We start from the raw sequence: 26490 nt of genomic DNA, 5'->3' as shown, positions 1-26490 counted from the left end.
TAAAAAATTAAAAAAAAAAAAAAGAACTGTCTCAGAACAAATTCTGTTTTAAAAAGTTCTTTAAGTTTAAAACCATAATGAGAGGGGCACCTGGGTGGCTCAGCGGGTTAAGCCTCTGCCTTCAGCTCAGGTCATGATCCCAAGATCCTGGGATCGAGCCCCACATCGGGCTCTCTGCTCAGCAGGGAGCCTGCTTCCCCCTCTCTCTGCCAGCCTCTCTGCCTACTTGTGATCTCTCTCTCTCTCTCTCTGTCAAATAAATAAATAAATAAAATCTTAAAAAAAAAAAAAAGCACAATGAGATATCGCTTCATGCTTGTTAGAGTGGCCATCATCAAAAAGACAGGAGATGAGTGTTGGTTTGGATGTGGAACAAAGGGAACCCTTGGGCACTGCTGGTGGGAATGCAAACTGGTGCAGCCACTCTGGAAAACAGTATGGAGGTTCCTCAAAAAATGAAAAATAGGACTACCAGATTATCCAGCAATTCTACTTCTAGAAATATATCCAAAGATAAAAACACTAACTTGAAAAGATAGCTCATCCCTATATTCATAGCAGCATTATTTACAACAACCAAGACATGGAAATAATATAAGTGTCCATCAGTGGATGAATGGAGACACACACATTATTCATTCACTAAAAATAAACAAATAAATAAAGCCGAGAAAATCCTACCTTTTGCAGGAACATAGATGGATACACTTTATTATACTAAGTGCAATAAATCAGACAAAGAAAGACAAATACTGTATGATTTCACTTACATATGGAATCTAAACAAACAAATAGAAAACCCCCCAAACAAAAAACACTACATTCATAGAGAAAGAGATCAGGTTTGTGGTTACTAAAGGTGGGAGGGAGAAGAGGGAATTAGAGGAAGGCATTCAAAAGGAAAAAATTCACAATTATAAGTACTAGGGATATAATATATAATATGAAAGCTATAGTTAACACTGCTATATGATATATAGGAGAGTTGTTACGACAACGGTAGAGCCTAAAAGTTCTCATCATAGGGAGAATTTTTTTTCTTTTTACTGTATCCAAAGGAGCTGATGGATGTTAACTAAACCTATTGTGGGAATCATTTCACAATATATGTGAACCAAACCATGATGCTATATACCTTGAACTTATACAGTAATGTATGTCAATTACTTCTCAATAAAGCCAGAAAAAGAACACTAAGCAGACATGTGGAAAATTCTGCTTGCTGATTAAGGCTTCAATAGAATTATAAAATTAATAAAAATTAAGTTTAAGGAAAAAATCTCAGAGCAATGTAAAATATCTATTATCAAATATAAATAATCAAATGCTAATAATTTTTAGCAGATATTTCAGAGTTAAAATGTTGGGATTCTTTTTTTTATCTTTTTAAAATTTATTATTATTTTTATTTTTTACTAACATATAATGTATTATTTGTTTCAGGGGTACAGGTCTGTGAATCATCAGTCTTACACAACACACAGTGCTCACCATAGCACATACCCTCCCCAATGTCCATCACCCAGCCACCCCATCCCTCCCACACCCCTCCCCTCCAACAACTGTCAGTTTGTCTCCTGAGATTAAGAGTCTCTTATGGTTTGTCTCCCTCTCTGCTTTTGTCCCATTTCATTTTTTCCCCTCTTCCCCCATGATCCTCTGCCTTGTTTCTCAAATTCCACATATCAGCGAGATCATATGATAATTGTCTTTCTCTGATAGCCTTATTTCGCTTGGCATAATACCCTCTAGTTCCATCCTCATTGTTGCAAATGGCAAGATTTCATTTTTTGATGGCTACATAATATTCCATTATATGTATATGCCATATCTTCTTTATCCATTCATCTGCCAGTGGACATCTGGGCTCTTTCCAGAGTTTGGCTATTGTGGGAAAATGTTGGGATTCTTATGGAGTCTATGATTAAGATATCTATTATGATTTAATACATGTATTCCATATTCTGTACTCTTACTTGCAAAAAATTACTTTTGTACTTTGAGAGTCACGGTAATCTATTACTCTGTTTATACAATGGGGAAAGCTAATATCTGCCACACTCTTAATTATTAGGTGTTCCATACCAGATAAAACTCATGTAATTATACACGTTTGGGAAGGACGTTACTAACCTATTTACAATTCTTCTTTTTTTTTTTTCCAGATTTCATTTTTAAGTAATCTTTACATCTAACGTGGGGCTTGCATTTGCAATCCCTGAGATGAAGAGTTGCATGCTCTACTGACTGAACCAGTCAGGCACCCCTAACCTACTCGCAATTTTGGGGGCTCTATATATTTACTTGGTGCTACTTCTTATAACCACATTGGTGGGTACAAGTGGAAATAAAACTATAAAAGTAAAAATACAAAAGGACATCCAGGAAGTAACAACTAGGCTAGTGAAATTCAACCAGTTTCCAATGTCCCAATTCATATATTCCCTGGAGTTACTGATAAACTCTCACAGTAGCTACAATTTCAAGGATGGAAGGACAGGAGGAAAGCTGCCATCCACAAATCCAGGCTCTGAAAGTGAGCTAAATACCAAAGGGAGACATGCTGAAGAAACAGCAGAATCCTCTGAGAGATCACACTAGAGGGAAGATGCAGACCAAGTGCTAGAAACCTCTGCTTACTTCAGTGTCTTTAAACATGAGAGCCTGGCATATACAGAGGAAATGGTAAAGCCAGTCTGCTTTGGCTACTTAATGATGGTTCATTCCTCACAACCATATGCATTTGATACTACTATACTCTCCTTTTATAGATGAGGAAACTAAGCATTAGAGAGTTAACTAACTTGTCCAAGGTGACCACAAACAAGAGCCAACATTCAAATCACTGTGCTCTTAGACTGTACACTCCACCTTAAACTGAGAGCCCTCCATTCACCTCTGCATTATGTCCTTAATAGCACTGTGTTAAAAATATAAAAAGGATAGATCTCCCCACTGGACTGCTTGAGGGTAAGGGCCATACCTTTTCTTTTCTTTCTTTTTTTTTTTTTTCCCTTGGCTTTCAACATTGTTTTTTTTTTTTTCTCTTCCCTTTTTCAGCCAATTTCTTATTTTATTAACTCTCTTTTTAAGGTTTTTTTTTAATATTCATTTTTACAGTTACATTCTATCCTTTCATTATACTTAATTTTTGCATACATATGTTTTCCTTTCTTTACAATTTTGGGGTACAGTCTCTTTTAACAAATGGACGAAAATACACCCAAGATATAGTGTATTGCTCTGTTCTGTTCACCTGTTTATATTCCTTCTTTTTTTTAATCTTTTAATTTTCATTTTATGATTATAGTCTACCCTTTCATTATATTTAATTTTATTTTTGTACATATGTAAATTTTTCTTTCTTTACAATTTTGGAATCTAAGTTTCTAACAAACAGACCAAAACACACACAGGACCCAGTGTACTGCTCTGTTCTGTTTGCCTGTCTAATTATATTCTTTTTATTATTATTTTGTTTTCAGTTTTGGGTCTTTTCTGATTGTTTAGTCTTCTCTTCTTGTTTAGTGTATATTTCTCTGGGGTCGTTGTTGCCATTTTAGTATTTTGTTCTCTCATTCATCTATTCTTCTCTGGACAGATGACAAGATGGAAAAACTCACCTCAAAAAAAGATAACAAGAGGAGGCAGTACCGACTGCAAGGGACCTAATCAGTATGGATATAAGTAAGATGTCAAAACTAGAATTCAGAAGGATGATTATAAGGATACTAGCTGGGCTTGAAAAAAAAAAAAAAGCATAGAAGACACTAGAGAACCCCTTTCTGGATAAATAAGAGAACTAAAATCTAATCAAGTTGAAATAAAAGAGGCTATAAATGAGGTACAATAAAAAATGGAGGCTATAGGTGCTAGGATAAATGAGGCAGAAGAGAGAATTAGTGATACAGAAGACAAAATGATGGAGAATAAAGAAGCTGAGAAAAAGAAAGATAAGCAACTCCTGGATCATGAGGGGAGAATTAGAGAGATAAATGATACCATAAAGTGAAACAGTATTAGAGTAATTGGGATCCCAGAAGAAAAGAAAGAGAGAGGGGGGGGCCAGAAGGTATAGTGGAGCAAATTATAGCAAAGGAAACAGGTATCAAAGTCCAGGAAGCACGGAGAAACCTCCACCCCCAAATCAATAAAAATAGGTCAACACCTCAACATAAAATAGTGAAAATCATAAATCTCAGAGGCAAAGAGAAAATCCTAAAAGCAGCTCAGGACAAGTCTGTAACCTATAAGGGTAGAAACATTAGATGGGCAGCAGATTCATCCACAGAGACCTGGAAGGCCAGAAAGGACTGGTATGATATATCCAGGGTACTAAATGAGAAAAATACTTTACCCAGCAAGGCTGTCATTCAAAATAGGAGAGATTAAAAAAGCTTCCAGGAAAAACAAAAACTAAAAGAATTTATGATCACTAAACCAGCTCTGCAAGTAATATTAAAAGGGATCTTTTAAGGGAAGAGAGAGCCCAAAAAGTAACAGAGACCAGAAAGGAACAGAGACAATATACAGGAACGGTGACTTTATAGGTAATACAATGGCACTAAAGTGTTCAGTAGTTACTCTGAATGTAGATAGACTAAATGCCCCAATCAAGAGGCACAGGGTATCAGATTGTATAAAAAAGCAAGATGCGGGACGCCTGGGTGGCTCAATTGATTAAGCAGCTGCCTTCAGCTCAGGTCATGATCCCAGCGTCCTGGGATCGAGTTCCACATTGGGCTCCTTGCTCATCGGGGAGCCTGCTTCTCCCTCTGCCTCTGCCTGCCATTCTGTCTGCCTGTGCTTGCTCTCTCTCCCTCTCTCTCTGGCAAATAAATAAATAAAATCTTTAAAAAAAAAAAAAGCAAGACACATAGATATGCTGTCTACAGGAGACTCATTGTAGACCCAAAGACACTTCCAGATTGAAAGTGAGGAGGTAGAAAACCACTGTGAGCATTCTGTAGTAATTTAATGAACAAATGCACAAATAAACTAATCAAAGCACTCAAAATGGAGAAAAGTCTTACTGATCCTGTGGCAACCAAGGGTAACCCTATAGCCATTTAGGATTCAAAAATGCCATCCAATTTATGGCACAAAGTTATCACTAACTATATATTCAAATTTTGAAACATTTTATTACTTTTCAGCAGCACTTATAATAGTACTAAAATGATAATATTATAATGAATTGAGGTATATCATGTACTAGAACAGAATGAAATCCTTTTTAAAAACATAAACTAGGGGTGCCTGGGTGGCTCAGTGGGTTAAAGCCTCTGCCTTCGGCTCAGGTCATGATCTCAGGGTCCTGGGATTGAGCCCCACGTCGGGCTCTCTGCTCAGCAGGGAGCCTGCTTCCCCCTCTCTCTGCCTGCCTCTCTGCCTACTTGTGACCTCTGTCTATCAAATAAATAAATAAAAATCTTAAAAAAAAATAAAATAAAATAAACTTATATAGCCTATATAGCCTTTGCAAACCTCAGTGTTCTCATTTGTCAAATAGGAATAATAAATTACTCATAATTCATCAAAGGCTTAATCAGATTTTATATATAGCAATTTAAGGCTGACAAATGAAAATTCTCTATAATTATAATTAATGTTAAATGTACTTCCTCAGAATATTAGAAACTAGTTACTTGTTCTTGCCTAATATATAATAGACACTTATTAAGTAATTAGTTTAGTTGTATAGCATATAATGGGTCATAATTCTTTGGTTTATAAAAACAGATGTAGCTAGAGATAATGAGATAACTATCTAATAGAGCAAGTTAAAAAGCATCTAGTTATCTAGTGGTAGGAAACAATGCATGTTAACAGAGCTGTTGGAGAATATCCTGTTCCCAGAAAGGAGGGAAAAGAAAGGAAAAATAATAGTTTAGTATTTAATAAATACCTGTGATGTTCCAAACACTTTGCTAACTAATATAATCTCATTTTATCCTATGAAATAGAAACCCTTATCATTTGATTTTAGAGGAGAAACCAAAATTTAGAGAAGTTAAGCTACTGGCCCAAGATCACATAATAAGTGACAGAGCTGTTTCACACCCAGGAATATTGACTCCATTGCACTTTACTACTAAGAAATCAAAGAGATAGAATAAAAAATCAAACATGGAAGTTAATTTCCTTCATTGCTACAACTTTTTTTTTTAATAGTTTGACTGGAATTCTGAGCCCATATAAGGGAGTTTCTGAGTTTGTTAGCTTTAGCATTTCCCCCTAGTAACAAGCTGAAAAAATATTTTGATCTGGGGAGCCTTAAAATAAATCACATACGTACATACTAACTGCTTTGCAAGTGAAAGAATAGTTTGAGGGTGTTTCCTCAAACCACATTTTTTTTAAGGTATTGCTTTAATTTTTATCTATGTAATACATACATATGATATAAAAAAATCAAATACTATTAAAAAGTCTCCCCTGTTCTCCACCATTCCGCCCCAAATCCTATAGACTAAAGCAACCACTTTAAGTAACTAACCACATATTTTCAAATTGTAAATATATACTTGTTAATATTACCCATTGATTTCTTATTATGGATGCTATCTATGTATGCTGATTAACTCTCATACCACCTCACCTCCCTTTCAAAAAAAATATGTTTTTCTCCCCATCCAACCAATATAGTTATATAAACATTTTATTTAGATGAATAATTGGTATTTACTATATTATGACTACGTATTGTTAACTATTGAGCCAAGTGGTATATTCCAATTGTTTTCTCTCTCATTAACATTTTTGTTTTTCCTAGAGTTATTAATTTCATTGATTTCACATTCATTTAGTTTTCTATGTACTTATGGCTATCTTTTTCTCCAAAAGCTATAACAGATTTGTCAAATGTTCATTAATTTTTTTAAATATTTATGCACATCAAATAATCCATTACTTTCGCATTTTTTCCTTGATGTTCTCCTTCCCACAGCTTCCTGATTCTACCTGGATTGGTTGCCCTCTCCAAACCTACTATCTATTTGTCACTCTTTCCTTCATCTTTTCTCTTTGGTTGGATTGTTTTCGGGATTCCACGACTATTTCTTGATTTATTTACGGGTTCTACTTTGCTCTCTCGTATCTTTTCATTATGATTTTCATAGGTGTCTGGAGAGAGGACAGGAAAGTACCTACATGTTCAATCTGTTAAATTTATGTAGAAGTCCCTAAATCACATTCTCTTTAGAGATCATTTACAATAAGTTAGCTTTTTATAATGGTAATCCCTAGATTTATGCCTTTATTTTAAAAATCATGAGTATAACTGCAAATTAAAATAATCACCATGGGGGCACTGGGTGGCTCAGTCAGTTAAGCATCTGCCTTCAGCTTAGATCATGATCCCAGGGTCCTGGATCCAGTCCTGCATTGGGCTCCTTGCTCAACAGGGAGTCTGCTTCTCCCTCTACCCCTCCCCCCACTTTTGTGCGCACTCTCTCTCTCAAATAAATAAGAAAAATCTTTTTTTTTTTTTTTTTTGGTAAAGATTTTACTTATATGACAGACAGAGACACACCTAGAGAGGGAATACAAGCACGGGGCGTAGATGAGGGAAAAGCAGGCTTCCATCGGAGCAAGGAACCTGATGCGGGGCTCAGTCCAAGGACCCTGGGATCATTACCTGAGCCAAAGGCAGATGCTCAACGATTGAGCCACCCAGGAGACCAAATAAGTAAAATCTTTAAAAAAGTAATAAATAAAATAATCACCACCAACAGTTAACATCTAACTGAACAGATTGTGTATATAATATGATCATTATGGCTACCTGCTATATACAGTTAGATAACTTCCCAGCTGAAGTGAAGACAGTATTTCATGCTGCTTCTTAGAATCTATATAAGGGATTTCAATGTTTGGGTAAAAGCAAACTCTAGTCAGCTGTATTCTTCCCAATACAATTTTTTTCCCTCCAGTACATAAAGCTTTTGTTGCAATCAGTGGCTGTATCCTCTGCTGAAGAAATATGGCAGAACCAACATCATTACCACCAAAAGTAGCAAAATCAACTTCCTCATTACTAAAAGAGAACTTAGTGCCATATTCGCTCACAAAAGTTATAATTTCACATTAGATTTTTTTATCAAAAAATTAAGTAGGGATTTAGACATTAAATAGGAATATAAATAGGCTCCCAAAATGAAACACATTAAGATAAAGCAGTAAATACAGTCTACATTCCTTTTCTGACTCAGGGGTTGTACACATTCAAGAATTCAGAAGTTTTCATGATTTGGCAAGTTTACTATGTATCACATAATAACGGAAACAGATGCGGCACTCTGCAATCAGCAATATTTCTACATTAAAATGTATGAAGATTAATGCTAAGTGGAAACATAAAGACTGTGAACAGCCTCACATCCATTCAGGTTAGGTTTTAGTGCCAAACTTACAAACTTTCCATTTTCAAAAGGAACTGTAGGTAAGAGATTGTGAAGTATGATTAAAGGAGAGACCAAATTATAATTACCAGTAGACTGTCTGCCTATAAAACCTGAGAGGATTAACTTGAAACTTATTAGGCATTTATAAAGCTGACTAAAAAAGATAAAGCGAAAGATAAGAATCACTAGCATAAGAGGAGGCTTTTAGATGCACCTGGGTGGCTCAGCCAGTTAAGTGTCTACCTTCCTCTCAGGTCACGATCCTGGAGATCCTGGGATGGAGCCCCACATAGGGTTCCCTGCTCAGCATCGAGCCTGCTTCTCCCTCTCCTTTTGCCTGCTGCTCCCCCTGCTTGTGCTCTCTCATTCTCTCTCTCTCTCTCTCTCTGACAAATAAAATATATAAAATCTTTAAAAAAAAAAAAAAGGAAGAGGCTTTTAGTTTCCACAGGTAAAGTTTTTGTTTTTTTTTTTTTAAAGACTTTATTTATTTGTCAGAGAGAGAGGAGAGCGAGCGAGCACAGGCAGACAGAATGGCAGGCAGAGGCAGAGGGAGAAGCAGGCTCACCGCCAAGCAAGGAGCCCGATGTGGGACTCGATCCCAGGACGCTGGGATCATGACCTGAGCCGAAGGCAGCTGCTTAACCAACTGAGCCACCCAGGCGTCCCTCCACAGGTAAAGTTTTAAGAAAGAATTCCTTCCCTGTAACTGTCAGTGGAGAAATATTCAACTTTCGTCTTCTCTTCCATAATAATAATACTAAGTTGAATCTACTATACATGGGTCAGAGGAGGAGTGTGAAACAAGGGAACTGAAATACCTATTATTTAAATAAATCTACCAAGTGCTGCTAGGTACATGGTATAAGGAATAAACAATGTCCTTAAAGAGTTTAAAATCTAAGACAGCAATGATAACAAAATGAAGGCATTTAGTATGGAATATTGTGGTAATTAAATGAGAAAAGACATTCCATACGACAGGGTTCTGAATCCTACGAACTTTGTTCTCCTTCTGATTTTATGTAACGCGCTACCTGCTTCTCCCTGTAGATATCTGAGCTTATCACCCTTTCCTAAAGACCTTGCAAGGGGCACCTGGGTGTCTCAGTCGTTAAGCATCGGCCTTCGGCTCAGGTCATAATCCCAGGGCCTGAGATGGAGCCCCACATTGGGCTCCCTGCTCGGTGGGGAGCCACCTTCTCCCTCTCCCACTCCCCCTGCTTGTGTTCCCTATCTCATTATCTCTCTCTGTCAAATAAATAAATAAAATCTTAAAAAAAAAAAAACACACAATAATAAAAGACCTTGTAGGAAAGACCTGGAGAGGAGCTGCTAAACTGTAAGTTTCTGAGCATCCTCCAAGTAGCACATCCTTCAGTCAATGGTTCTCTACCTCAGGTGGAGGTTAAAATCATTTGTCAAAACTCTTTGGGGGAGCTTTTAGAATCCCAGGATACAGGCCACATTCCAAACCAATTAAGTCAATGTCTAAGGGTAGGGCCTAGACATCAGGATTTCTGAAACATTCTCAAGAGGATGAAAGTATAACTAATATTAAAAACAACTGAGGGGCGCCAGGGTGACTCAGCCTCTGCCTTTGGCTCATGATCTCAGGTTCCTAGGATGGAGTCCTGTGTCCAGCTCTCTGCTCAGCGGGGAGCCTGCTTCCCCCACTCTCTCTCTCTGCCTGCCTGTCTGTCTACTTCTGATCTCTCTCTCTCTCTCTCTGTCAAATAAATAAATGAAATCTTAAAAAAAAAATAAATAACAACTGAGACTCAAGAAAAGCCAAAGGATGTGAAGGCCATGCATTGAGATTAGGCATTTAAATTCACGGCAGCTGAGCAAGAACTACCAGATAGCACCCTTAGAAACTCATTACAAGGCTTCCTGGGTATCTAGGTAGAATTATGGGGTAATTAAGGCATTTTTCTGATTTCCTCTGCTGTTAACACTTAATAGTTTAGAATAGGAACAAAGCTGAAAGAAAAGGAATGGGCAAACTTAAGCTTTACTTGAAGCTGAACTCCTGATGTAGACACAGCTGGACGTTTAGGGTTAATAACTCCCATCTTGCAAAAATCTACAGTATGGTATTAATAGCCGACAGACTAATCTTCCAAATAACAAAAGAACTTGTAATTTTGTTCTCAACAATTAAAAAAAAACTAATAAAATAGTCTTTACATTTTTCTTTTTTAGTGTTTTATTTAGTTTCAGTTCTAGTTTCTCTGCTCAAACTCTGTCGGTATTAGTTGTGTAGAAGTCTTATATTGTTGGTTATTTATGTTACTAAGTTTCCTATGGTAAGTAGCTAGGCATGGTATTCTTTGGCGAAATACCCTTAGATCTGAAAATGAATTTGAGTTTCCAAATGGATACTATCTTCAGAAATCATGTGTTTGTCCCATAATTTGTATGTGGAGTATCTTCCTAGGAACTTGGCTTTCTGTTTACTGGCTCTAAAGTCTGTTTCACTAGAACTGTTCCAAACCTACCTGTGGAATAATCTAAATTTCTGGTGCTAAAAATTGGAATTAGTAATTTTCCATTACAATTATTAGGATGATTAAAGACTAATTCAAACACACACATATACATACACACTCAACAGCCAGCGAAAGGAAAACCCAAACGAACTTTGATCTTGTCTCTACCAATTCAATCCAACTCAAAGCTGCAGAGTTTAAAGAGAACTAGCCCAGGCACCAACCAATAGAAAAGCCATTTGATTCTCTACATTCAAGTTCCTGTGACAGATCCAAGCCATTAATACCGAATTAGTAGAATTTGCTACTTCCAAACACAAAAGACTCTTTGCTTATGTCCACATGTCTTATGTGGGAAGTCAACAGATTAGTCCTTATTAGGAAGGAAACCTAACTAGAACCTTCCAACTGGATTTTCCTTTTCCCTTCCCTTCACCAACTACTTCTGGGTATGCAAATATATACATGTATATGAAAGAACATAAATTTGGCTAACAGTTTGACACCACTGTTTTATTAACAAATGTAACTCAAAGCAAAATTATTAAATAAGGACATATAGTAAAATAAACATTCCAGTGGCCTTTTAGACTGAAAAGTTCTGCTTTACAAATAAAGGGGAGAACAATACAATTACACGATAGTGCTTGTGTAGACTTGCTGAATATGCGATGAAGCCCGGACCAGCCAGCCAGTTGTCTCATCTCTTCTATCCCAGAAAAGGGTGAAAAGAACAGGACAGCTGTAGTGTCCTGACTTTGAGACTTACTGGTGAATGGAATGACAGATGTAGAGCCAGTGCCCCCAAAGTGGGCAGGCCCTCATCTCTGACAAACAAAAGAGGATGACAGTCTTGGAGCCCCATTTACTTCAATAAAATTTTCTTTTTAAGCCAGCTGTCTTTTTTTTTTTTTTTTTTTTTTCAAATCTAAGATACTGAGTGGTACAAGGCAGTATTTACTGATGAGGTCTCAGAACACCATTTTACCTGATAATCCAAGCAAAACACCAACAATTAGTTCTCTCTATTTATTACCTTTTAATTGTATCTATATTTTACTATATATATATTATATGCTACTGATACATCTATAGCTTTATGGTATGTGTCAAATAAAAAGGGCTGTTCCAGCTTTGTCTCAGATTTACCCATGAAAAATCTGAAAAGTAAAAATTTTTATCTTCAAAATGTTCCATATCTGTTAGATGTATCTCCTTATAATCCACTGAAGATTGGTAATTTTGTCCTCTTGCAACTCCCTATTGACCCAAAGTAATGATTTGTACAACTCATTAAGCACATATTCAATTCTCTACCATATGTTGCGTTGGTAACTTCCTGTACTTTTGCCGTTCTACTCAGAGACTGTAAATATCTTGAAAATTAGGCATTTATTGCTTATGTTTGGCTAGAGTAGGTGCTCGATAAACAGGACAATTCACATACCTTATTTCATTGGATCCTCAGAGCCATCTTGGGGAGTTGGTAGGGCAAATAATATCCAACTGAGGCACCAGTAGTTTAAGAAAGGCGTCATCTAATCTAATATAGAGAATCAGTGAAATTGGAAATTGAAACCATTTTTTCCATGTATAATTCAATATTTATTATACTTATAGCTTCTCCAAATGTATGGAAATGTCTATCAATTGTAGAAGTATTTTTATTTTTATTCTCAATTTCTTTCAGTTGTTCAATAAAAACAAATTTACCAGGGACAGAGCTGATAATCATTAGTAGTGGTCAAAAACATGTATTATAATTTCAGTCCTATGTATCTGAAGCTTAAGTTCTGAGGAAAACTATTCATACTGCAGTTCTTTGTTTAAAAGGATTAACATAAGTATCAATACCTTTGCTTTGCCTTGACAAATAGCTTTAGAGGATGAAAAGTTTATAGAATACAGTAGAAAGACATGTTAAAAATATGAACACCATAAGAATAAAGGAAAACATTAAATTACATTTAAATAATCAAAGTAACAATGATTCTGACCTAAGGAGGTAATTGTATGTATAAAATTTAATGTTCCTGCTAAATTTTACATAAAGCCTTATGAATTTCACACCTAAAAACCTGCATAAACTCATCGACATTTATTTGTAAAATGACTGAGCTCTAGGAATTTCATGCAGTTTGAAGTTGACTTTGTATAGAAAAGAGAATAATGCTAATGAGTGAAAATTAAGTATAAGGCATAAATATGTAATTATATACATTTCCAAAAGTGGGATAAATCACACATTAAGTTATGTCTTAATTCAAGGACTTGTAAGAGGCAAGAAGATATACTTGATAGTCTTTGGATAATTACTTTTAATTAATATGCCTATATTACAAAAATATGAGAATATTTTAAATTAGGGATGTAAAAATATTCAATACAAGAAAAATATGGATCTTTAAAGCTAGAGGAGGGCAACCACTGGAAAGAGGAGAGATTTTACTTCTTCTGCCTACCCATAAAAGCTAAGTCTAGACATTCATAATTATACCAATTAATTGGCCATTTTGACTAAATTATGTAAATGGTCTATATACACTTCTCAAAGTACATAACTGCCAATGCTATTTTCACTTTGGTTAAGTCTACACTAGCTAGCAAAATAAAGTGGATAATTAAGACAATTATTCTGATAATTTAGATCAAACATTAATTAAGGTAAAAGCAGATTAATTTTTCTGGGGGGGAGGCTTGGATTGGAATATAAATGTTCCTTTTGTGTTCCATAAGCATGTCAAAAAGGTTTTCTGTTTTTTTTAATTGTTTTTGAAATCTGACTTCAAAACATTTAGTATATATTGTTCCTACAGCAATTACTTAAGCAGAATCTCAGGTTCTTAAATTCCCAAGGTGCCTAGGTAATAGAATAGTATTTTAGAATTGTTTATACCAGAATTGGCTTAACTCTCATTTTCTAAGTTCATAGACTATACTGACAAAATTTATTACTCTCAATTCAAAAATAAAGTCATTAGAATGTATTCTTTTATATATATATATATTTTTTAAGTAGAATGTATTCTTTATATTGTCATTACAGTTAGGTAAAACACCCTTTTACCAGAAGTGTGCTGAACCATCTAGAAGTACAATGATGGTCATAATTTACTATAAATGGAAAAAAAATTTACTTTAAATGGGTGGAACAGAAAATATATGCAGGTGCATGAATAAACAAACAAGCAAACAAGTAATTAGGTATCCTATAGCTATAGCTACCTATCTATTCAGAGGTAGTATGTCAATATCTACCTACCTAAAGATAGAGAGAGAGAACATATAAGCAATTGTCACAGAATGCTAACAATGTTAGTCTAGATGAAAGGAATATGGGTGTTCACTGAAATTAAATGTTTCATTTACTATTATTTCAACTTTTCTGTAGGTTTGAAATTTTTCAAAATAAAAAGTTGGGGGAAATATACTTTTTAAGCTTCACATGAAATAACTAATAAATATTCAATACCCGTCAAACGCCCATGAATATGATACCCCTGAGACTGAAAATTCTACAGTACCTCATTTCTTAAAACCATACTGTGAAATCTATACTAAAGATGCTTTCCAATAGGCCTTAAGTGAGCACTTTAAAATATTCCCAAGGTTTCCCATGCAGGGTATAGTTAAAGAGCATTCCACTTGAGATCCTTGCCTGAAAGGCCCTATAGAATTGCAAAGTATCATTATTAAGCAAATGTTCCTGGGCCCTTGGGTGGTTCACTTAAAACACATTTCACTGTATTGAATATTCAATGCCAAAAGCACACTGTTCAGTGTTAAGATTTGCAATTTGAACCCAGTTGGGAGAAGTAAAAGGTTCTTGTAATTTGCCTATACTGTATTGCATTGATGTAGTAGCTTTCATTGATAATTAAGTTCCAAAAATATGAGTTAGATTGTGTGAACAATGGAGGAAAGCTAACCTTTCTATTATAGCCTCAGCTCTTGACTTCTTGTATTTAAGATTACAGATGCTCCATTAAATCGATTTTGTGTTTAATCTCCTCTTGAAAAACAGTGAATGTAAGTCCCCAACTTTCTTCCCTTTGAGCAAACCCAAGTATTTGACAGTGAAAACTACAAGGCTCAAACCAGATGATTAACACCGCCCACTGAGGATAAGAGAAGTTTAGTGTGCTTCTTTTGGGGTAGTTTTCCTCAACTAAGTCTCACTGGTTTCGAATATCAAAATATATTTCACACTAGATTTTCAAATAATTTTTTATTTGAATCAGATTTGAGATGGAAGGGTGTGAGTTTAAAGTGATACTACTGATCATGTTCCCTTTAAATCCATAGATATGTTTTAAAACATCAGAGAATTTTTCAACTGTAACGTGGCTTTAAAAAAAAGTTTCCATCAAGTCTCTGCTTGTCATCCAGTTCTTCTGCGTGTTTTTTTTTTTTTTTAATCTGGGTCCTTTAGTAAAATATAGAATAAAAATATGCAGAACAAAGGACCGAACAACAACAACAACAACAAAAAAAAAAAAACTAATAAAGAAGAAAAGGCAGGCGATTGTCATTACATTAGAAGAAAATTACTTGATTCCCTTTTGAATATATGCTGGAGCGTTGAGACCCATCTCCTTGGGCCCCGCTCTGAATGAGGGGAAATTGTCAGCTGAGCTGTGACTTTCTCTGGTCCTCATCTAAGCAGCGTCACTTTCTCAAGCGCCACTGGCACTGGGATTACACTCCAGCGTTTAGAGCTTCAGCATTTAGAGCTTCAGGCAAGAAAATGTAATCCACACCCAGTATAGAGCTTACCTTTAAAAGAGGTGAAACTACCTTGGCAATGAGAGCCCAAGCAGTGCGTTTGGGATCTTTGTGGGAGATCTTCTCCCCATGTGTATAGAAAGGGAGTGATGAGGCAGGAATTGTGTAGCAGTGATTCTCTACAGTGGTACCGGGATCAGCGGCTTCAGCATCACGTGGGAACTAGTTGGAAATGCAAATGATCAGTTCCTGCTCCCAGATTTCCTTAAGCACAAACTCTGGGGATGGGGCCCAACATAAGCGTTTTAACCAGCCCTTTGGGTGATTCTAATATATTATCTCTGACAGAAACAAGAATAGAAATTTTTCAAAAGAGCTTTCAAGTCCAGTCCAGTCCCGTTAAGATCCGGAGGGGGAGAACAGCAGAACAGGATATTCAACTATTACCCGGGTCGGGTGGGTCCCAGGCCGCCTGACCTGTCCGCGACCCCCTCCAGTACACACGCCCCGCGCGGCCGCAGCGGGTCCCCCCACCCCGTGCCCGCCTCCCTCCGCCCCCCGGCTGCGCCGGCCGCCCAGCAAGAGTCAGGTCGGGGGCCGGGGGCGCGGCGGGCCCCTTCCGCAGCCGCGCGTGCCGGCCGCAGCCCACTCCCGCCCCGACTGCCCCTTTGTCCGCCCCGAGGGCGGCACCTTCCCGCCCGCGGGGTGTGCGAACCCTCGGGGGGTGGGAGAGGAGGAGGGACAGGGGAGGGAAGGAGGAGGAGCGGGGCGGGCTGCTGAGTGCAGGGGTGGGGAGCCGCCGTCGCACACCCGACTACCGACCCGGCCAGCCTTCGGAAAGGGGCTTTTGTGGCCCGCCCGGGAGTCCGCGCGAAACAACCGCCCCAAGGCGGGGTGGCGCCTCCCCCTTGGCGGGAGCCGCCGCGGCCCTCCCGGCCCAAGAGCCGCGGCAGCCCATGGCGTCCCGGCCCGCCGAGAGCCGAGCCGGTGGCGGCGCTCGGCGGGAGAGCGCGGCTAAGCGGAGGGGAGGGCCGGAGGGTGGGGCGGGGCGGGGCTGGGCCGGGCCGCGCGGGAGCCGAGCGCCCGCGCCTCCGCCTCCCGCGCCTGCGCCCGCCGCAGACCGGGGCCGCGCCGAGAGGCGGGGACGCCTGTGCCCCCCCGCGGGCCGCCTGCGCCCGGGCCCGGAAGGTGCGAGGCGGCGTGGGCCTGCGCGCTGGGCCGGCGGCGGAGGGCAAGCGGGCCCTGCGACGGCCGACGGTCGCGGGTGGGGGCGAGGGGAGGACCGGAGGAAGGGGAGGGAGTGGCGAGCCGGCAAGAAAGGGGAGTGCAAATATTGTGACTGCTGCGTCCGGAAACTATCTGCGGAGCTGTCGGAGATCTCCACTCGGGCTCCCGGAAGACTGCCTGGAAGCTCGACGGCCCCCCGTTTGGAAGGACTCTCCGACTGCTGCACAAGACCACGGGCACTCGTTTCTTCCCGATCCTGCGACGGGTGGGGAAAGTCCACTACTCACCTTTTATTCTAGTTTTCCCAAGGACAGGGTATTAATTAAACTCACTTTTGGGAAGCTTCGACTCCTGGGCGGTTGCCACCGTTGCAGGATGATGTGAGGCGGGAGCCTTTCTTCTCTGCCCCTACCCCACCCTGGGCTGTAGCCTCGAGTTTTTCGTTGCCAGTCTCCTTACCTGATCCCTTGGATAGCCGTAGCACAGAAAAGGGACACAATATCAGTGGCAAACTTTACAGGGCAAAACACCCCGAATATGCGTGAAACCAAAAGCGGGAGCACCTCTCACGTTGTCAGGACAATTAATCGCGGGATCGCGCGGATCTTCGCGGCTTCTCGTGTCCACTGAGGCCTCAGCGAGCCAATCCCGTTTGGGACACTCGGTCCGCAAGGTTCTCCCTTCCAACTGAGTTATGGACTGGGACACACCAGGCCTTTTAATTTCCTCCCGCAGACTTGTAAACCTACAACTTTCCCACCTATTTCTAACCGTTTTGGAGTTCTGTTAAGTCTTAGGTAACTGAAGGAGAGGAAATTCGAATCACCCAAGCTTAAGTTAAGAAAAAAAGTAGACTTAGTTGGTACATCAACAGCAAAATCACCTAATAAAACTGGTTGTGATACCTAAGGCTTGTTTTGAAATTTTAAATACCATATATTAATTGGCCAATTTTCAGTTAAATCTGCTAAGATCTATTAAAACACAAATTGAGCAAAACACTCTTTACTGCCCTAATACCAGTCAATCAAATCAATAGTGCAGGTGTCTTTTTGCAACAACAAACAATACTTGTTTTGGTTTTACTTTGGCTCTTATTAGTTTGCTACACACCTCTTCTTAGAGTCCCATTTGGTAAGTATGCCAAAATGGCAGAAATCATTTTTTACGTCCTTTTGTTCTCTAAACTTAGAGAACTTCTTGAACCAAAGCAGAAAAACATTGGAAGTGGGTACATTAGTCCTTCTAACAGTTTTATCCAGAAAGCTTCAAATAAACTGACCTTGGACAGTGCTAGTCAAATCATCAAGGTTTGCAACAACTTTTTTTAGCTTCAAGGTGTATGGGAAGTGGGGGGATTGTGCCTAAACTAGAATAGGTGTAATCTAGAAAACTACTTGAAGCACCATCTACAGAAAAATGAGAACTTTCTGTTGTTAGTAGCTGCTTTTTTGAAGGTAATGGACATTTCACTTCAAGGCGGCAAATGCTGAGTGTAGACTCCAAAGTCATGGGGTTTGGTTCTTCCAATGTTTGCTTTCTTCAATATTGATTGAAGACCAATGCGTATGCCTTTATGAAACAGAACCAGAAAATGTTTTTATAACAATTACAGACATGACAATAATGAGTTCAGCTTATTTCTTTTATCTTAAGAAACGGTGCAAAAAATTAGGGAAGAAACGTTGAAGTAAAGACAGAGGAGAGGGAAAGAAGGGACTATCTCTGGGGGCTAGTGCAGATTAAGTGCAGACACTTCAAGAGGAAAGAGTTTGATCTCTTCTCACTCTTTCAGTCTTGCAGTCTTGGCCCTTGTTTTGAATTAAAATGTGACACCCTTCTTTGGTGGCCAGCAAGGTCCTTGTTATTTAAGATGGAGAATCATCAAGGCGAGGTGGGGAGGAGCGGTGCTATGTGTTCGGAAGAAATGGAACTGCGAAAGCATTCAGTAAGTTGGAATTTTCAGGTGAGAGGACTGAGGAAATGTGCATTATCCTATCTGAGCAGCCTTTATTACTTTTCCAGAATCCATAAGCAAAAATAAAGATTTTATTTCCTTTCAAAAATTAACCTCTGCTGAGTACAGGAGTCCATTCTTGTCAAGCCTTAAAAACGAGTTCCCTGTTCCATCGAGATGGGCTTTTCTGTCAGGAACTGGAAGGAGTCTTCACGCTAGGTAAGGTAGATGTCCTTGAACCCAATGATTAGCACATCATGTCATGAATTTCCTGGAGGTGATGTAGATATTTTACGTCTAACACACTCTGATGTGGGGGCAGAATCCGGTAATGGGTCGCCTCTGTATGTATGTTTATTCCCTATTCCCTAGCCCAGCCACCCTGAGCTGCGGGAGAAGGGGGCTAAAGTAGCTGGCGCCCATTTAATAGGAGAGAAGGACTGCATAGACATGACGCCACGAAGGGCACTAATCCAATCTGTAGCCTGGGTTTGTGAAATCAATCACTGCTGTTCCTTCCCTTTCCATCTAGAACTCTCCAGTCACCAGTAAAATCGTCTCTGTCTTCGCAGATGGAGGAAACTGGGTGTGAGCGACGGGTCGGGCCAAGACCATTGCGAAGTCCTGCAAAACTCACTGAAATCAGGCGTGAAAGATACTAAAAAATGACCTGACGCAAAGATTTTGATGTGTGGGGATGAGCGGGTTGTGCGGATGTGAGGGGGCTAACCCTAATCTACTAGGGCTGCGGCGGCAGTACTCAGCCTAGGGATTGTGCTGGACCAGGCAAATGCCGGATTCACACGACGCCCCTTTGCTGTGACCAATAGAGACATCCAGTTCGATTACCACGGAAACTCTCCGGGCTAATTCAACTTGACCCAAATGTGTGACCCATCTCGTTTACTACGGTAAAGGCGCGGGGTGGGGGGGGGGGGGCGGGGGGCACGTGACTCCTTTCACTTTGGCGGCACCTGAAAACGTGGAGCTGTGAGCAAGAGTGTGGGTGGGTGGGTGGATGGGTGTCGGCGCACATATTCGATTTCCAAACATCTTTTGAAGCTCTCTTCTCATTTGTAATTTACAAACCCATTAAATTTCGAAGAGCCTGATAGTGTTATCAGACCTAAATGCACTGTCAGATTTCCTCCAGAATTAGGTTTTCACTTTATTCTTAAATCCTTTGCTAAGAAATGTGTGGACTCACTATCTGAATCCCCCTATAAGAAAGACTCATGAAGAGAAATGAGTTAAATATAATACAATTGATGTAGATTTGTTAATAAAGTTGAAGCACACAAAAATACCCCAATATATAGAGCAGCCTCATTCAGGAAAACATATCGTTCATAACCCCACAAGAATTCTTTACCCTAGTGTCCTCAAAGTAGCTTCAGATATCGCCACTTCTTAAGAAAAAAAAAAAAAAGTTAGCAAAAGCCTGCACCCAAGTTTTGGGTGGGATTCAATATTCTAAGCAAAATATGCTCAACAGATGATAGTAGAGATGAAGCCAGAAAACAACTCCAGCTATTTAAACTGCCAAATGAGACATAAAGCTGCATTGTAAAAATCATCTGGAAAACAGGTTTTCCCATTGAAGTCGCTATGTGTTAATTACTGTGAGCTGGAAGGCTGGAGATCGAATGCCTGGAAGCCGACTTTCACCCCGCATACGTAAACGGAAAAAGTGCTGAACCGCAGCCAGAGGGCTCCTGCTCGGACTCATTGCCATGCATGCCTAGACATTAATATGTGTTCATGGAGGGCTCGTACAGTACGAGGTGTTATTTCCTTATAAAGAAACACCAGGTCTCGCTTTCCATTCTTCTTACAAAATTATTCGCATTATTTATGCTACATTGAGCGATCTAATTTCTTCGTGATAGTCAGCTAATTGCTCTGGCAGGTAATTAGAAGCGGTTTACAACGCAAAGGGCTTTTGCATTGCCCCTTGGATTATTAAGTTGCGCTGTAAATTATACCATATTTGCCGGGGAAAAATTCTTTTGAGCAAGTTCTCTTCCTGCGATCCGAGATGAAATCGGCTCCCCCCTCCCATACACACCCCTCCCTAGCCACCCCCACTGCCACCACACCCCCTGCTTTTCCTGGACTCAGAGTCGAATGATTCTAAAGCACGCGATTTTGTTCGTGTTCACTGGGCCGAAATAACGTGGCCATTATGGCCTGAAATGGGCCAGGTTTGAAGCGAGCTTCCTGCGCGCCTGCAATATCCAGCAGGCATGTGGGAAAAGAACGGCTTAAATGGGGACATCTGTTCAGTGCTGCTCATCTTACTCTTACAGCCAGGTCAGGTTAAGAGAATAACCTGTTCGCCACCTTTTTTCTTGTTAATAAGACTATTAGAAAAAAAAGCGAGCACACACACACAAACAACACTAATTGAGCTGCCATATAAGCAAAGAATCAGACACACAAAGGTAGCAGCTGAGTTACAAGAGGAACTGTAAAAAATAACCATTGGGCTATTTCAGGGGAAATCTACAAGACTTCTGTCAGAAAAGGAAAAGAGAAGAAAATCAGAATATGTGAGTTCAGAAATGCTCTCTACAGAAAAATAGGTTTACTTAAGAGATTTTAAGAATTCAACAAAGAATGGCTTGTTTTCAGGTCTTCATTTTAATAAAATTGACCTGAAGGTAAACCCTAGAGGATTCCGACCCCCCCCCCCCGCCCTTTTTCCCCCTTATGCCTTCAAGTACTCTGAGGATCCACACTTTTTTGTTGGTGGTGTTATCTGGGTCTGTGTTATCTCTGAAGGTCTTTTGACAAACCCCAAGTGGGAGTATCCTAGTTTATCCCATGATTTTATAAAAACTAACTGTATCGCCTTTCATAAATATCACCCAATTGTAAACCTTGTACAATGGTTTGAACACATGTGTGGTTAAACCCAGAGACCAGAGCAGCTCCTAGATTATTTGTAATTAAGCACAATTCCCAAAGTAACATTTATCTTCCCGAAACTACGATTGCAATTGTCAACCGTCTGGAGGAGACCACGAGGTAATCTGGGAACATTACCTCCTCTAGTAACAGAACAGAATGAAAAGAAATCAATAATGTTGAGGATAAGAATTTAGTAGTTTTTAACTCTGCATGTTAGCTGTGAGAAAGTGATATATAATACCAAAAGAAAAAACAGCTGAAACAAATCCATTCCAGGAAAGAATCAAGGATGAACTTGTCTGACTGTCTAAGCCTCTCTTCCTTGCCTTGCACAACAAAAATACACAGACACACACGCACACGCGCACACACATTCACCCCATTCACCCGAAATGAGCAAACTCTTTCCCCCATGTGTGTATCCTTCATTTACATGATGAAGGAGGAATAGGAAGTGCTGTAGAATTAATTATCAATTTCATCTGTGGGCTGGCAGAGAGATGACTATGAAATATACCTTAGAGTACACGCCTGCCTGTAAAACTAGCACACAATCATATCAACATACTATGAGAATGTGAACATTATGCATGTAGACAACAAATAAGGAAATAAGATTTTTTATTCCCTTAATACAGGAAGAAATACCTATTTTGGTGAATATCTTCATCTTTTCCTACCAATGAACTTACTTACATATTCATATGATTGATACATGGGAAAAGTCCTCCTTGTCTTCTGAGTATATGCGATTTGAACGCTCTAGCTAAAGTGAAGCAAAGTATGTAATATTCTAAGTTAGATGAGTAAACCTTTTCATTAAACCATTGCTAGTTTTTGAATGTTCTTAAGTGGCAGAGAAGAAAAAAAATTATTAAGCGGTGTGACACAGAAGAAAAATACCAAATCAATTGAGAAAAAAATACGGAATTTTTCTCAAGTGGTCCCATTTATTCAAAAAGAGTCCTCAAGGCAACGCTTTGCTTCCACCAGGAGACCCGATGCAAGAAGAGGAAGAGTTACTGCTGCTTCACTGGGGTCAACAAATACATCCAATTAAGCAGTACCAGGAAAGTAAGGACTCGGCTGTAAATGTGGCCGGACAGTTTGAAACCGAATAACCTCGCTAATAGGGGCTATTGTTCAGCGTGGAAGTTCCCATTTTCCAATCAGGAAAATACAACCCTCTCTGGGTTCTGGACGACTGATCCCTTCCCACCTACGGTTCAACAATCTGCCACCAGCGAGGAGTTTTTATTACCTCCCTTCCCAGGAAATGTTAGGCAACTTCCTAGTAAAGGCCGCCCCAAAGCAGGAGTGGACAGCAAAAGGGCACCCCTCAGGAATCCACAGGTTCATGCCTGGCCAGGTTTTCTGTTCAGCAGGAAAGTAACTTTGACCTGAAAGCTCCCGACCACGAGATAGCCCCCCAACCTGGCCCAGCCCGCTCCTCCCTGCGGCCGGCGGCGGCGCTGGGCTGCCTCACCATCCCTCTTCACGCTTTATTTAGTAGCCAGCGCGTCCGCGCAAGGTCCCCTCACAGTGGCCAGGGATTGGGGGCTGTCTTCTCATTTCGGGAGAGGCGCCTGCCAGGCACTCGCGGCCGGCTCCGCATTCACTCGGTCCGCGGCGGGCGCCGGCCGATCAGCTCCCAGAGCTTGCGCGTCCGTGCCAGCGCTCCGGAAACCGAGATGCGAAGAGCCCGGTTTAAACGTACCCAGCAGAGGTACGCGCCTATATGCAGTAGTTCATGTGAATTCTTTTTTTCATTTTCTTTTTCTTTTCTTTCAGGCTTTTTTCAGTACTGTGCATATACCGGACCACACTTTGTCCAAAAAGCAGTATTTGGTGTAGATGTGTTGCCCGACACTTGAAAGCCTGGATAACTTTGATGTTTTCTACTATAAATCCCTAATTGTACTTAATGGTTACAAATGGTTTTATTTACTTGTCGTTGTATCTACACATTTTAATCTACTTAATCAAACAGCGGAGGCATATTTCACTCCCCACTCCCTGAAAAGGAAAAGCAAGGATCGAGGCCTCCAATTTGCTTTTAGGACCTTTTATTTCTTTGACTGTGAAAGCGTAAGAGCTCCAAATCGCAGCATTGATTAGTCTTCAAACCCGGCTGCAAAAAAAGCCCCCGTTTTCCACTCCATCTAAGGAGATGTTGATGTATATTGTAGCTGCAAGGTGTTAGATATACTTGAGCAAGTTGTTCCCAGGATGTAAATTAGGTCCCAAAAGCTGTTGTCCAAATCGAAGAAACAGAGAAATTAATCTGAGAGACTATCCATCATCACCGGTAATAAAGAGAGCGACATGGATGAGACAGATGATATGATTAAGGGGCTGTGGTCGTTTTAATTAACTTTTTGCTGTCCTGTAATGATCAAACTGGTCACCAGACCCGGTCAATAAGCATGTTAATATCAAACAAATAAAACCAGGGATGATTAAAAACCTCCTGGTTTATTAAATTTGAAATTCAAATGAAATTTATGCTGCAGATGCATACAGAATGCTAATAGATTTTAGCTTTATTGAAAGTGGATCCCACAGGTTTGCAAGAAACAGCAGATTATCCGTCTACTTCTCTCCTTGCCAGCATGTTCAACTCAATATGGGGTGGGGGAAACTTTTAATGTTAGAAAGTCTGCACTTTCTTTCTTCCTCCTTCCCTTCAAAACCTCTATGTTGTCATAGCACAATACTTGAGTAATGATCAATATCACAAAAGGTAAACTGAACTGTATGCCTTAAGAAATGCTTGGCCAGACAGGCTGTATCTACAATGGGTTACAGATGTTTCTTCCTGTGGGGGATTCAAAAATGATTGAGTCACTTCTCCTAAGTGGAGAAAGAACTGCCATTAAGATCAGTTTCATTGAAACCAGAAGCAAGATTGTTGCTGTTTTAATTTTTGATCAGTTATGGATTTTTTTTTGTTTTTCCTTTTTAGTTCTGTTGTCCTATGCCTTATCACAAACACTAACCACTTCTTTTGGGGAGGGGAAGTGGAGCGGGCTCAGTATAAGGGAAAAATGCCCTTTGACCAACACTAATGTGAAATAAACAATTTTTTTTAATGGGCTAAGTGGAATATATATGTGTGTATATATGTGTATATCTCCCTCTATATCTCTGTATATTTTCTAATGAAGAAAGATGCACAAACAAACCTTTGTGAAAATCCTCAAATGCTGCAAAACCTTATAGAAATCGAGGAATCCAGAATGTTCATTAAATCCACACCTATGTTATCACCCATTGTTATAGGAAAAATTACATATTATTCCAAAGTGAATTTATCCAAATAAAAAACCTTAGAAGTAGGGAGCTCAAAACTGTTATCACATGACGTGGCGTTTTTTCTGATTCCAGCATTTTTTGAGGAAACAGTGGTTAATGCTTCTATTTACTCTCAGAGTCAGCATTTAACTTTTTTACTAGTCTTACCTCACTACCTTCTAGGAGATAGGAGGATAAAATGATAAAATAAATAAGGGAGTCTTCTTTCAAAGCTTTTTTCCTCTACCTTTGAGGGTGATGGTATTGATTAGAATTAAACCCCAAATTTGAACAACTGTGTATTAGGTCCTTAAAATGAATAAATATCATTATAGAAAGAGACCAAAGCAATGAAGTTAATTCTCTTTTATTTGTTAAACGGAGTTCCCTCCTTCCCCCACCCCTTCCTCCTTCTGGGCTGGCCTGTCACGCCTTCTCAACACGCTAAAATCATTCAGAGCGGCTTGCAGGGAGAAACACGACATTTATGGTAAGCGTCAGCCTTCAGAGAAAGAAAGCAGTTCATTAATTTACTTCACACTTACTTCAAAGTATGAGAATGTACCTTACCTTCTTAATCAATAGATATGATGTACAGTCAATATCCCAACACTGTTAAAAACGGGTCAGAAACACACTCTCACACCACAAACATCAGCCTCAACTCTGTTAAGTGAAACTTAACACAAATGATACAACCTGACTTTGGAGTTTAGTAAACCCAAGGAGGATTTATCTCTCTCTTTCTCTTTTTTAAACATTTCTAGAAGCTCTTGATGCACTTGAGTAGGGTTCAAAAACAGTAACATGAAAATGTTTCCCCAGTTAAAAAAAAAAAAGACACTTTCCGCAGCTAATAATATTTTAATCACTTCTGCATTAAAAATAGATTTCTGAGAGCATTGGTAACTGCTTAAAACTATGAATTACTTTAAAAAAAAACCGTGAAATATTCAATGGTGCTGGAAAGGCTGTGGACTTTTTTTGCTACACTGGTATAGTATTTACTGTGGTTTAAGATCTTCCCTTGCGGGAACAGTAAAATTGTAATGACATTTCTGAAGGTAACTAATGGTAAGCAAGTTCTAAAATCCACCAAATTTGAGCTAAGTGTATCTATCAGCATGCACACATACTTATTGCTACCCGGCTCAAACGCCATTAGACGGATGCCTCCATACATGTGGTCCAAGATTTCTCAAAAGGCTCTCTATTCTCTGATCCATAAAACTTACAGATTTCAGTCAAAATTTCTTGGTTTTTTTCTCAGAAAGTGTCAGTGAAGTTTCCTGTGAAAACTTCTAAATTCCATAAAGCGTTCCTCATTTTTTCACCCAAAGAAAGAAACAATACTCTCTCACCCCCATCTCTATCTAATCCTTTTGTATTAAAATGTACTCAGCGTCGCGGGACTAACACGCTCGTCCCCTAGAGTGAGACTTGTACTTCCAAAGCGGAATCCCACCTCAGGAGGGAA

This window comes from Lutra lutra, chromosome 11, assembly GCF_902655055.1.
Source record: "Lutra lutra chromosome 11, mLutLut1.2, whole genome shotgun sequence".
In the NCBI taxonomy this organism is placed as follows: domain Eukaryota; kingdom Metazoa; phylum Chordata; class Mammalia; order Carnivora; family Mustelidae; genus Lutra; species Lutra lutra.
The sequence above is the reverse complement of the archived record's forward strand: the minus strand, read 5'-3'. Positions refer to the sequence as shown.